This window comes from Chrysochloris asiatica, unplaced genomic scaffold (assembly GCF_000296735.1).
Source record: "Chrysochloris asiatica unplaced genomic scaffold, ChrAsi1.0 scaffold00003, whole genome shotgun sequence".
NCBI lineage: Eukaryota > Metazoa > Chordata > Mammalia > Afrosoricida > Chrysochloridae > Chrysochloris > Chrysochloris asiatica.
In genome coordinates, this window is record NW_006408521.1 from 932,135 (window position 1) to 947,277 (window position 15,143).

Here is a 15,143-nt window from a genome sequence, read left to right on the forward strand (position 1 = left end):
AGCCTTGGAAACCCTGTGGGGCAGTTCTACTTCATCCTGTAAGGTTGCTATAAGGTCACTATGAGTAACACCAACTGGCTATGTGCCTTGCAAGGAGCTCTGCTGGTGCAGAAGTTAAGCCCTTAGCTGCTAATCTAAACACTAGCAAATCAAACCCAACAGGTGTTCCTTGAGAAAAAGATGCGGTAGCCTGTGGCCATAAAGATTATGGAAGCACTATAAGACAGTTCTACTCTCATACAGTCCTATAGGGTCGCTATGAGCTCAAATCAACTTGGTGTCAACAAGTCTATGTCCCATGTTCCCAGTCCTAGCCACTTTGCTACTCTCAGTTAAACAAATCATTATCATCATCATTGTTGTGATCACTGCCTAACAACTGTGAAGGGCCTCTACTGAGCCAGGCAGTCCACTAACAACTCTGCATACCTTTAAACTATGAATCCTGGTATGGCACTTTGGGATAAGCACTGGACCGCAAGGTCGGCAGTTCAAACCAACCAGCAGCTCACCAGAAACCCTATACAACGTCATTCTGAGTTGAAACTGATTTGACAGGCATTTAACAACAATGCTATATCCTCACAAAAACTTTCTAAGTTGAAAGCTGACTAAAGATGTAAAGCAACTTAACCCAATGACATGCACCTAAAGCCAGAACCATGTCAAATGCTCAAGCCCACTATGCTACTGGAACTTAAAAGGTACTTGTTTTGTTCTGGCTGCTATTCCAAGAACACATTGAAGAACGTGGCATACAATTGCTGCTTATGAAATAATTTGGGAATGAATGAATGACAAATGTGTTGTCCCATATGAGTCATACAGAATGAAAGGGTTCTCTGGAGATGAACAGCTATAGAGAGGTGTTCTGGGTGCGCCACACTCTCTGGAAAAGAGCTGGTTTATGGCACACCAAACCATTTCATGATTAAAAAAAAAGAAGGTAATTTCTAGTAAAGACTGTTGTTGAGTGCTGTCAAGTAGGTTTCCACTCATAGTGACCCTGTATAGCGTTTCCAAGTTGCAGCTGGTGGATCTGAACTGCTGATCTTGTAGTTGCAGTCCACTGCTGATCCTACATCGCCACACCAGGAATCCAGTAAAGACTGCTGCCGTTGTTGCTAAGTGTTGTCCAGTCTGTTCCGATTCATAATGACCCTGTAGTGACAGGGTTTCCAAGGAGTGGCTGGTGGGCTTGAACCGCTGACCTTGCGGTTCAAACTGACCTTACAGTCCAATGCTTTTTCCTACAGCGCCACACCCTAGACTAGAGCTATAAAAATAACTTGGTTTTCCTGGGTTTTTACCTCTCAGCTTCTTTTCAGGCCAATGAAGGACCCCATTAAGGGTTATTTAGCAGCTCTGACTCCCAGCAAACATGCTCCAAAATAATCTTCAGCTGCCAGCTAGTCTCCAAGTTGCTGCCGCTTATACTTCATTTTTGTTTTAAACATGGTTCTTCCCTGTCAATTTCAGTCTACTCACACTAATTCTTACTGATTTCATTGCTTGGTCAGTGACACATCATCAGATCAAATATCAGGACAAAAATGTGCACAGAGCAATTCTAGCAGATGGGCCATGCTGGGAGATGATGCCACACTGCCCCCAGCGTGGGCCTTTTGCCCATTTCAGGAACAACGGTTCTACATTTTGGGGAAAAAAAAAAAACAACATTAATTGAATATTATGTGTCTTCCATCTTTCCACTTCATGACTTAGTTCAATCACTGCCTGAGCCTCCTCCGTAATGACTCTGTAGAAAGTGACATTTATTAAGCAGCAAGTAGAGGAGACAAAAGCACTGGCCATTTCTACATCTGTGTTAGTAACTATCTCTTACTATAAGTACAGTTGAATTCATTTCATGTCAGTAAATATTTCCTGAACTCTTATTATTCACCAATCACTATCTCAGGCACCAGAGTAGGTATCAATGAAGACATAGAAAGAAAAAAAAAAAGAAAGAAAGAAAGCAGAAGTATTCCATTAATATATGACAAGACAGTAGTTGATTGACCATGTGAGACCAAGTCAAAGTGCTACAGGAATTCTGAGTAGAAACAAGATGCTCCTGCCTAGGTCATGAGAATCCCTGAATGGTGCAAATGCTTGACTCACTCAGGTTCTAAGTAGTAGGCTAAAGGTTCGAGTCCAAGGGGTACCTTGTAGACAGCGCTGGTGCTCTACCTCTGAAAAATCTATCACTGGAAACCCTACAAAGCACAGTTCTACTCTGACACACCTGAGGTCAGCACGAGTCATAATTAATTCCTTGACAACTGGTATCAGATTCATGTGGGCCTTTATTGTTGCTATTATTATTAATGCGCCAGTATGGAAATGTGCTCTCTCACACTCCAGGTTCACAGCTGTGCTCCTTTTCTGCAATATGTGCATTTTTCTTCTCTCTTCTCGTTTTCTTATTTGCCAGTTTATGAAACATGTGATTAAATCCCTGTTTGAAGGGTTAGGAGTCCTTTTGGTGCAATGATTAAAAGCGCTCTACTACTAACCAAAAGTGTAGTGGTTCGAGTCTGTCAGCCACTCCATGGAAGAAAGATGAGGCTTTCTGCATCCCCAGAGACGGATCGCCTCAGAAACCCTATAGAAGGTCACTATGAGTCGGAACCTACTCGACAGCACTTAACAACAACAATGAAGGCTTGCAGAAAGAATCTGGACTCCAGCCTGCCTCCTGACATCTCCAGTCCTAGTGGACCCTTTTTCCACTTCCTCTTCCATTTGATGATCAATCAGAGCCAGGTTCATAGGAATGAACCCCGACCGACACCACTGAGTGACATAGCCATCAAGTGTGAGAGGTGTGGGAATAATACGGCTGCTTTGCTTTTGCGTGGAACCATGTTCCCAAGCTCAATTTTGTCAGAGAAGAGAAGCCCTATTTGCAATGGGTGTGGAAGACTAGGCATGTACTACCAAGTCCATAAAAATCAAATCCATTGCCATCATTGATTGCTTATGACTCATGGTGATTATGACTTGTGGTGATCATGGCTCGTAGTGACCCTCTAAAGGGTTTCTGAGCTTAGAAATCTTTATGAGAGCACACAGCCTCATCTGTCTCTTACAGAACAGCTGGTGGGTTTGAACTACCAATACTTAGCAGTTAGCAACCCAATACTTAGCCCACAGTGCCACCAGGGATCCTTAGACACTCCAAAAAACAAACTAAACAAAAACCCACTCCCATCAAGTCAAATCTGACTCGTAGCAACCTTTTTAGGACAAAGTAGATTGCTCCTTAAAGATTTCAGAGACTGTCAATCTTTATGGGAGCAGACAGTCTCATCTTTGTCCTGTGGAGTGCTTAGTGGATTCAAACTGTTGACCTTTTCATTTAGCAACCCAATTCATAAACCACTATGCCACCATGGCAGGTTTAGGCATGTACTGTTGTTGTTGTTGTTGTTGTTAGGTGCCATTGAGTTGGTACTGACTCATAGCAACCGTACACACAGCAGAACAAAACACTGCCCGATCCTGGGCCAACCTCACAATTGTTACCACGCTTAAGCCCATTGATGCTGCCACTTTGCCAATCCATCTCACTGGAAGGCGTCCTCTTTTTCTCTGACCCTCCACCTTAACAAACTATTGTTGTTAAGTGCCATCAAATCGGTTCCAACTCATTGAGACCCTGTATAGGGTTTCCAAGGAACGGCTGCTGAGTTTGAATTGCAAACCTTGTGATTCAAGCAGTTAGTAAAAGAGAAGCACTTCATTTCCCACTTAGACTCTATTCTCTAAGACCTTCCTCTTCTGCTCCTACTTCCCTTCCTCCACTGTTGATGGTCGTAGATAATAGCTTCAGAATGTGTCTCCTTTACAATTCACTTGGAGGATGCATTGTCAAGAGAAATCTTAAGCAAACGTCACTGCTTCTATAAACAGACCATTTAGGAAATCGGCCCTCCTTTCATTGCTTCTGACTCTAGTGTTAAAACAGTAGTTACCAGTTCATCGGCCTTTCGTAACTTAATTAAACCATATTTCTGTTTGGCGCTCTGGTTGAACAACATCTGGAGTTGTAGAGCTCTCTGGGATGTGAACACCTCTCCCCATTTTTTTAGGAGTTGGCCAGATAGGCAATGTACTAGCCCTGGGAGATGATTAATTGACTGACTCTCATGATCCAACATATCTCTTGCCAACAACATCCAGGGTCAGTGATGAGACGAGAATATTCATGGAAGACCAAAACTCAAAAAGCTTCCAAAACTTCCTAGGAGACTATGAGAACTGTGTATTTTGTTAGTCTGTTTATGTACTGCAGCTGTTCCTATCTCCTTCCCTGCCTCCCCTCTCACAGCCAGTTCCAGAACTGGTACTGAATAGACCAGGACACTAGGAAAGTTCTCCATTAAATCTCTTCCTTCATGCACCCTAAAGAGCAACCAGGAAAAGCATATGGATTTGTACAGAGAAGGGAGGCTGCTGAAAAGAACCCTGATGATTCCCTTCTAGAACAAACACAATCCTGCTTTAATGGGGGTAGTTTAGAAGCTGGGACTCAGGAACCAGAATGCCTGGGGTTGGATCTAAGTCCTGCTTTCCCACTAACTGTGTGATCTTCAACCTTTAGCTCTGTGACCTTTGGTCAGTTACTTCACTTTTCTGATTCTCAGTTTCCTGATGGGAAGAATATAAATAGTAATCTTTTAGAGATAATAAGAGGATTATATATGTTACTATCTGTGATTTCTCTCAGAATAATTCCTGGCATATAGTAAATAGTCAACCTTGGGCCTTGGATCCTTGGTCTCTGCCGGCTCTTCTGGAGAACCAAGGTCAACCAGCACGTAAACCTTACTTCTTCACCAGGTGTACCCGTCTTTTAGTGAGATACGGGTGTCCTCAACATTTCTTCAGAGACACCTAAGTGCTTGTTAAGTACAATACATAAATAGGACAAAAATAAAAATCAGAGAATAGAGAACCGCCCCCCACACCCCTCACCGATATCCCAGCAGTCACAGCTATACCTGGGTGTTGCAGATTGAACCTAAAAAATTAAACAATTTCACAGAAAAGAAACACCAGACGAGGGTATTCCATGGCCTTGGTGGACCAAGACAGATAAAAGAGTCTTCCATAAGCAGGCCCGAATGCAGACAAAACATGAACATTGTTCAAGCCAATAAATAGTAAGCATCTCCCCTCCCCCAGCATTGTGGATGGCTGCTGCTTCTTTATCAAAGATAATTTTAGCCCCACCTAGTCATCCTTCCTTCTCCATAAGATGTATTAAGAAAATTAATCCTAGCACTATGCCTGTTTCCTGATGGTATCCAATCCAGAGCAAAGCCGCTCTACTCAACCAACCTGTTGCTGTTTAGACAATTCTTACCTGTGGGAAATCCCTGCGTGTCACAGAAGACCATGCTCTATAGGGTTTGCAATGACTGATTTTTCAGAATTAGATCTCAGACCTTTCTCCTGACGCACCACTGGCTGGACTCAAACCTCCAACATTTTGGTTAGCAACTGAATGCATTAACCTTTTGTACTATCCAGGGATTCCTCTCTTCCTAAAATCTTCCTCCAAATCACCTAATACAAGCCCAAATCCTGGAAGTCTTTTCTAACACCCTCTTTCTGACTGAGATGCCCCTGGCTGCCCATGGTTTGGTTCTCCCTTCCTGCAACAAATAATATATCCAAGTTGTCAAGTATAGGTTTGTTTTCTGGCTGAAAAGTTCTGACAATTACCTCATGTGAGACATTCATTTCAGAAGAGGCAAGAAACCCTAAATGTTAGATTTTGAAACATGATTTCTCGAGGCAAATAACTTTTGTAATTGATTTTTCCAAAAGTATTTGAACTGTTGTCCTAAAGAGATCCCTGATCTGGGACCTAATGGGAAAGGAGTTAATAGAAATTAAGGCACACATCCTAAGTGAAAGGCATGGAATGAAATTCATAACTCAGATGGTTTTACTTCATCCTCAGAATAACCCTGGGCAGTAGATACTTGCTAACTAAATTTTGCAGATGAGGAAGCTGAGTGTCAGAGAGTCCAAATAATTTGCCTAAAGGAGCTCTGGTAGTGTAGTGGTTACGAATCGGGCTGCAAACCTCAGGGACAGCAGGTTGAAACTACCAGCTGCTCCACAGAAGAAAGATGAGGCTTTCTGCTCCCGTAAAAATTTACAGCCTTGGAAATCCTGTACAAGGTCGTTATGAGTTGGAACCAACTCCACGGCACATAACAACAACAACAACAACAAAGTAATGAAGAGCTAGTAAGTGGACTAAGCATAGTCATTAAGATTTAGTCACTCCCAAACCCCCTTCCAAGACTGAAACTCAAAGGGAATACACAAGCAGGCATGTAATCTTGCTGGTGACCACATTGATCTACTGATAAGGGGAAGTGGGAGGAAACCAGCAATGAGCTGTGAGCTAAGTCTGACGACGTTCAGTAGACTCCTGTCAACCTGGAAAATGACCTGGCTGGCCAGCAGTATAGTGAGACCTGGGGACTCCCAAGCCCATGAACAGGGAGGGACATGGCCACAGAGGACTAGAGTGGAGAGTGAAGTGTCCAGCTGATAGGAAGTGAGGGGAGATGCGTAAGAATGCCCATACTGCAGATAGTACTCACTTGACCTGGTTTTAATGACTGGATGATCAGAACTCGACTAGAGGAAGAAAGAAGAGGGAAAAAAGTATAATCCGCTATACTTTGATGAACTTGACCTATACTTATAGCTGTAGTAGCTTAAAAGAGGGAACAAATCTGTACAGCAAGGATCATTCCCACCCAGGGTTGACAGGAATGGGCAATTTAGACATTGGATACCCAAAATAGGGGTGGGAGGCAACAAAGGCCCAAAGTGACTGGCTTACAAGTTTTCAAGAGGGAGCCTAGTTTCAGAGCGTGCGGGGGAAGGTAGAATCTCCACTGAGTTGTTTCCAACCTGTCTAGATGGGACTGGTTAAAGGATATGGGCATAAGACTCTTGTGGTTCAATAGTGAATAACTGCTATCAGGACTGATGGTGAATGTTGCAAAAGTAAAGACAGATGTTTTGTAACAAAAGGAGGGGAGTGGTTGATTTTTCAGTCCAGGAGCAGAGGACCCTGGGACCATCAAGGGAGACAAGTGGAGTGCAGAACCCCATCCAGAGAAGCAGTGACACCAGAGAAGGAGGCAGAGATGATGAAGTGGAGAGATGGAGTGGTTGGGGACTCTAGACTCAAGGAGGGAGAGGCACTGTGTGCTCGCCACTGCGGGCTGGTGTGCAGGGTATACCCTTTGGTTGTTTGAATGGTTATATATTCCTGAGTGCTTTGTTGTTGTTATGTGCTGGGGAGTCGGTTCTGACTCATTGCGACCCTGTACAGGGTTTCCGAGGCTGTAAATCTTTACGGGAGCAGAAAGCCTCATCTTTCTCCCGTGGAACAGCTGGTAGTTTTGAACTGCTGACTCTTGTATTTTACAGCCCAATTGGTGTACATCAAAACAAAAAACAACAACAAAAAAACCCACAGAGGGATTGGTAGCAAATGCTATTGAATGATGACACATGGAGGGGACTGTAATCATTGAAATGCAATGTAATATGATAAGACGACTATAAAGCTGATGTTCTCCCATGTAAACTATCACTCAATTCACAATAAAAACTTAAAAAAAAAAAAAAAAAAGATTTAGCCACTCCATCCAACCATCCAACCATCACTGTCATTGAGTCAATTCTGACTCACAGCAACCCGACGTAGGGTTTCCGCGACTGTCGATCTTTAGAGGAGCAGATAGACTCCTTGTTTTCCCACGAAGTAGCTAGTGGGTTTCAACTGTCAACCTTGCAGTTAGTAGTCCATTGTTTATCCTACAGGGTTAAATACTATCAGATTACTAGAAGGAACACAGTAGAATATTTATGATTTAAACCATTTTAGAGCAATTACATGATCACCCATCTGTCGGCTTTTCATACTATAGTTCCTTCCTTGTTGCTACGATGCTCAAAGTTTTGCCATTGATATTTCAGGTACCAGCAGGGTCACCTATGATAGGCTTCATCAGAGCTTCCAGACTAAGGCAGACTGGGAAGAAAGACCAGATGATCTATAAAAATTAGCCAATGAAAATCTTATGTATTGCAATGGAGCCTGTGTGTGGAATAGTGCTGACAGACGGGATCTCTGTCTTGGAAGCCACGATACAATAGATGTAACAATGGACTCAACCGTACCAATGATCATGAAGAAAGTGCAGGACTAGGCAACATTTTGTTCTGTTCTATATGGGGTTGACACAATGACAACTAGCAAATAACAACAACATAGCAGGGTTATGGGGAGATTCAAAGACATTAAGAGTTCTGGTCCCGTGCCTTGAAGGAGGGACAGAAAGAGTGAGAGGAACACGTGGGAGTAGAGAAGACCTAGTCCATCTCTACCATGTTCTCGCTTCCTGTGATAATTAGAATAGTTTCTTGATTGGTTAGTGCCACAAATCTTACATTGTTGTCAAAGTCAAAATTTCTTTTAGGTTTCACAGCAACTAAAGACACCAGAGCACAGGAATTTTCCACGTGGCCTGATGTGTCAGGAAAGTACATCTCCAAATTTACTCCCCACATGACTTTCAGGCCAAATATTTTAGATATATAACTTGGGCAAGGGCTTCTACTCTACAAAGCTGTTTGTTCACTCTCAGCTAAGAACCTGCCCAGGCAAGATGCTCTTATCAAATATTTTCTGCAATAGCTCACAGGGGAAGCAGGACAGAATCCTACTCTCGTGTCTGCTCACAGAGACAATGAAGATACTCTGTTTTTAAATGCCATTTTCTAATTTCTTGGCTATTGTCCAAAGACTATTCACAAGGCAACTTGTGAACAGTGAAGTTGGCCCACGTTGCCCTGGATCTTTGTCAGCTCAGCACAGTGAAGAGCTCCCTTTTTAGAGTCAAAGACTCAATGGCAGTGGATTTAGTTTTGGGTTTGGTTGGTTAATCTCCTACTGACTATACAACCTTTGCAAAGTACATAACCTGTCTCTGCATCAGTACTGTCACCTGAAAGAGGGTTTGACAATAGTGTCTTCACATAATGGAAATCTATTATTTTTACCTGCTATCATCTAGTCTACATTTTTCCACTAACAGTCCTCTCTTAGCCTTGGGTGAACCACACCCCCCTCCTCTACTCAGTCCATGTGGCTTTTGGGCTGCATCCATGTTTGAGAGTGTAGTCCAGGACTGGCTAATAGAGTCACAGATTGGTTCAGGGATGACCATGTGATCCATTACAAACCAATAAGTATCAGCTTCAGGACATTGGCTAGATTATTGTGAAAGACACATTCTTTCCATAGGATATAAGCATGGAACTTTTAGCGATCACCTTGTAGAGAGCCATTGGTGAATAAAGACAACAGGGAAAAAGGCAAAGTGAGAGTTGGAGAGACACAGATTTCTGAGAATGTTGGCTACCTGGATCTAGTCATGCCAGAAGCAATCCTCTGGTCTTTTTAGTTAGATAAGTCATTGCATTCCCTTTTTGCCTTAAAGATCTTTTAAGTAGGTTTCTCTCATTTGCAGCTAAAGAAGTACTGACAAATAACATCTCATGAAGTTATTGTGAGGATTAAATGAGAAAATCTACATACAATACTTAGCACAGTGCATAGTATAATGCTGGCTCCAGGAATTGATGGAATACAAACGGAAATGTTTCAACAAACTGATGCAGCTCTGGAGGTACTCACTTGCCTATGCCAAGAAATTAGTGACACAGCTACCTGGCCAATGTATTGAAAGAGATTCATATCTGTGTCCATTCCAAAGAAAGGTGACCCAACAGAAAGCAGAAATCATCGAACCATATCATTAATATCACATACAAGGAAAATTTTGCTGAAGATAATTTAAAAACTACTACAATAGGATATCAACAGAAAGCTACCAAAAATTCAAGCTGGATTCAGAAGAGGGCATGGATACCATTGCCAATGTCAGATGAATTCTGGCTAGAAGTAGAGAATATCAGATAGTCTATAAATCATTCAACTGTGGGATCATAACAAACTATGGATAACATTAAGATGAATGGGAATTACATAACACTTAAATGGGCTCATTAGGAACCTGATCAAGAGACAACCATTTGAACAGAATGAAAATACTGAATAGTTTAAAATCAGTAAAGGTGTATGTCAGGGTTGTATCTTTTCACCATATTTATTCAATCTGTGTGCTAAGTAAATAATCTGAGAAGCTGAAGTATATAAAGAAGAACATGGCATCAGGGTTGGAGGAAGACTCATGAACAACCTGAGATATGCAGATGACACAACCTTGCTTGCTGGAAGGGAAGAGGACTTAACAGATGAAAATCAAAGACTACAGTCTTCAGTATGGATTGTACCTTAATATAAATAAAACAAAGATACTCACAATTGGACCAACTAATAACATCATGATAAGTGAGAAAAGATTGAAGTTGTCAAAGACTCCATTTGGCTTGAATCTATAATCAATGCTTATGGAAGCAGCAGTCAAGAACTCAAACAACATACCACATTGGGCAAATCTGCTACAGAAATCTCTTTAAAGTGTTAAAGAGTAAAATGACACTTTGAGGACTAAAATGTGCCTGGCTCAAGCCATGGTATTTTCAATTGCTTCTTATGCATGTGAAAGTTGGACAATGAATAAGGAAGACCATAGAAGTGAAGGATTTGAATTATGGTGTTGGTGAAGAATATTAAAAGTACCACAGAATGCCACAAGAACAAACAAACCTGACTTGGAAGAAGTATAGCCATAACATAAAGGGGAGAGTAGTTAATCTTATAGTCCAGGAACAGAGGACCCTAGGACCATCAAGGGAGAAGAGCACTAGCGGAATGTGGGATCCTATCTAGAGAAGCAGCGACACCAGAGATGGAGGCAGAGATGAGGACATGGAGAGAGAGAGTGGCTGAGGACTCTAGACTCATGGAAAGAGAAAGGCTGTGTGCTGGCAGCCAAGCGGCAGGCTTGCTGAATGTGCCCTTTGGTTGTTTAAATGATTATATATTCCTGAGTGTTTTTGTGTACATCTAAAACAAAGAAACAAACAAACAAAACAGAGGAAATAGAAGCAAACACTGTTGAATGATGATTCACAGAGGTGATTGTAATTATTGCAATGAAATGAAATATGATAGGATGAGTGTAAAACCAATGTTCTCCCAGGTAAACTATCATTCAATTCACAATAAAAACTTTTTGGAAAAAAAAAGAAGTACAGTCAGAATACTCCTTAGAAGCAAGGATGATTAGACTTTACCTCTCATATTTTGGACATGTTCATCAGGAGTGGTAAAGTGGAGGGTCAGAGAAAAAGGGGAAGACACCTAATGCTATGGGATGGCAGCTACAATAGGCTTAAATATAGTAACAATTATGAGGCAGACATAGGACCAGGCAGCGCTGTCTTCTTGAACATAGGGGCGCTATGAGTAGGAACCAACTTGAAGACATCTAATAACAATTCTTTTTCGGGATTTAGGATCAACCGCTAGTGGCCATTTTCCGATTTGATCCTAGAGAGTACAAAGCACTACAGCAGGGCCTCATGCCCCTCTGCAGAACACACTTACCATGAGTCCTTGAGAACATGGTGAATACTGAAATAGCCACATCAACCTTTTTGGGTGGCTTCAAAACTCTGTGTATCTCAGTATGTAAATGGGTAGTGTGCCTCCTAATGTTACATTGACTACTATACTTCTGACTTGTGGCACTGTTGGTTAATGCACTGGTTAATGCAAAGTCAATCTGAACCACAAGGTCGGTAGGTCAAGCTCACCAGTTGCTCAATGGAAACACTGTACAAGGTCACTATGTGTTGGAACTGACTCTATGGCACTCAACAACAACACAAATTGTGCAAAACCCAGCCTATTTTATAACATAAATTATGGACTAACTACAGTGTTTAAGAAGCAGTTTTTGATCAGGGTTTTCATTTTCCTTTGATTAGCAAAACACTACCTTATTTCTGTCTGTGTACTGGGCAAAAACAAATGAACAAGCAATTGGCCTTCTCTCTCTGATCCGCTCTATCCTGGTTCAACTTCTTTTTTTCTCCTAAACAGTTACCTCTCATTTCTTTCTGAGGTCCAATTTGGTGGAAGTATGAAGCTGATTAGGGGGCAAAGAATTGAGAAATAGCTTAAAGAACACCAAGGGGACAGAAGAGTCAAAGAGAAAGAAAAGTCTGCTAAGAGACCTATAGACTCACTTAGCAAAATGGCACTAGACAGAGGCCTAGAGATGAATAGTAACCCTCAGCCTGGCTACATGGCATTTCCAGTTAATTGTTTACTTCACATACACATACCAGAGAGGAGGCAAAGGAAAGGGGCTTCTTTTAGGATTCTGGCTTCCCTAACAGTTTCCACAAACATAATAATTAAGTTATATGTTGAACTTGTTATTTATTGAAGCTCAGGCTGTGAGCCAAGTGTGGCTGGGAGGGAGCTCTGTTTGACTTACCAAGATGGGGAAATGGGCCAAAGGAAAGGAAGCATTCTCCACAGCAGTGTTTCAGTGAGAAGATATATGTCTAATCCCTAAGTCAGGCCACTTCTCTGCTATTAATCTTGCTGCACATTTTGATGTGACAATGCAGAAACAAAGTGGAAAGGAAGTTTGACTGGCCAAGTGTTTCTGAGCAGTCTTAGGAAACTGGATTAATCCTAGAGGCAAAACTACCTACCTAAGTAGTGGGACACAGGGTAAAATAAAAGGGGTAATAATGGTTCAATGACAGAAATTCTTGACCTCCATATAGAAGACCCAGGTTCTGTTCCCAGCCAGTGTGGCTCATGTGCATCCACCACCTATCTGTTAATGGACACTTGATTGTTGCTTTGAGCAGAGCACGTTTCGTTGAAGCTTCCAAACTAAAACAGTCTAGTAAGAAAGACATAACACTATTTCCAAAAATCAACCAACGTGTCTGATCCACAGTTGGTTGTGGTATTTCATTCCATTTTACATGGTGGTTCACCATATGTCAGAGGTCAACTCATGGCAGTTAACATCAACAGTACAAAATGAAAATTCAGAAGTCCTTATTCACAAATCAAGGTTTCAGGATAATAACAGAAGTGGAACATGAAAACAAGTGCAAGGTCCATCTAAGTGGGAGGCCTTGATGCTAGTCATGCCCAGAAGGAAGGGATCTGGCAAAGTAGAAAAGAAAAAAAGCAGCAGGATGCCATAGATCCTCATCACTGTATCCTGCTTTTGAATGTTAGAGACCATTCCTGTATTAGCCAAACAGACCAATTATTGGTAGACTTTAGGTTCCTTAAGAGTCCAGGAAGAGAAATGTTTTAGGCCCTGGTAGAGGGAGTCCTGATGTGGCACTGCAGAATAATGCACTGGAATGCAAGGTCAGTTTGAACCACAAAGTCGGTGGCTCAAACCCACCAATCGCTCCTTGAAAGCCCCATACTGGGTTGCTGTGAGTCAGAACTGACTCCATGGGATTTAACAGCAACACAATAGTGGGTACCCAGAGCTCGCTATCTGCTGTAGGGCCACAGCTAACATCTTCCCTTTGTTGGGAAGAAGCTGAGTAAGAATATGGCTTATGCAAATAATGGAAATCATTACTGCCATGAATACCTTAAGGGTCAAGAGATTTAGAATTTAGTAAACAAATAACTTTGGTAACATGTAATTTAAAGAAGGATAGGAGGAGAGGAGGTCAGTTTGAAGAACAGAATTGTAACCAAGTAATTTGATTCCTTTCAAGAACAGTATCTACTCTACTGATCTGTTCTTCAAACAACTACCATATACAGATCCCAAGAGAATAGATTTTGATGGTTGGTTCTGAATTAAATTCCAACTGATATATGTTGTTATTGTTCCTAAAGCCTGCAAGAGCTTACCAGTGGTTTTTCCTCAGGACTGCTTCCTTGAGAGTTCTAATTTTCCCCTTATTATTTACTTTTTGAAAAGTGGATTGGCCAATGAAAAGCAAATTGCAATGTAACTTGTGCCTGAAGTCTTTTAAATGACTGAGTTGGTCTATAAATTAGATTCAGAGAACAATTTTAGCATGGAAATGATAATATAAAAATTATTCATTTTAATAAATATACAAAAACAACTGTATAGCATTATTCACATTACCCCAAAGGTGAAGAACCAACCATCCATCAATAGATGAATGAATAAACAAGATATGGTATATCCATAAAATAGAAATAGCGCTCAACTATGAAAAGGAATGACATTCTGATACAAGGTTCAGTATAGGCAACCTTTGAAACATAATAGTTTAAGTGAAAGAATCCAACCACAAACAATTATATCCTGTATAGTTCCCTTTCTATGAAATGGACATATAGACAAATTTATAGATATGAAAGTGGTTACCAGGAACTGGGTTGGGGGGAGTGAGACATTCTTGTTTCATGGGTACTGAGTTTCTATTTGGGGAGATGAAAAAGTTTTGGAACTAGATAGTGGTGATAGTTGTATAATATTGCGAGTGTAATTAAAAATGGGGGAATATTTCCGGTTTTGATGGTGGCAGAGGCAGAGTCAGGTAGCACAGGCTCCATGGGGGAGGGACTGAAAACCCAAAGAAGCTGCTTTCATGGAACATACCCAGAGCTCTGGATCAAGCATAAACTGCAGGGCATCAGTTTCCCGCCCCCACCGGTGGAAAAACCATGGTATAAAGGAAAATATTGTGATTTAGGAATCGATCAAGACACGGGACTCCCTCTGCGGTCACCCCACCTGGGCTGAGTTCAGAGATTGGGGCCCGACTTGATTGTTGCTTTGAGCAGAGCAGTTTCATTGAAGCTCGACCCACACAGTGAACCAGTGCTGAAAAACGGTGCAGGGACATTTGCAAAAGGAGGTGTGGGGGGATTCTACACATTTCTTCCTTCTCTCCCTGTCACACCTTCTCTGCCCAGCCTGGACGCCTTCAGGTGAGTGGGTGCACACACCCAAAAGAGCCCAGCGTTGAGCCCACAGCTTTCCCATGGCACAGAGAGGAAGACCCCCATTGGTCCCACAGCCAGATTCTTTGGCAGCTGCTTATGATGTCTGATCTCTGGGTCTCAGCCCAAAAGTTAACTTGTG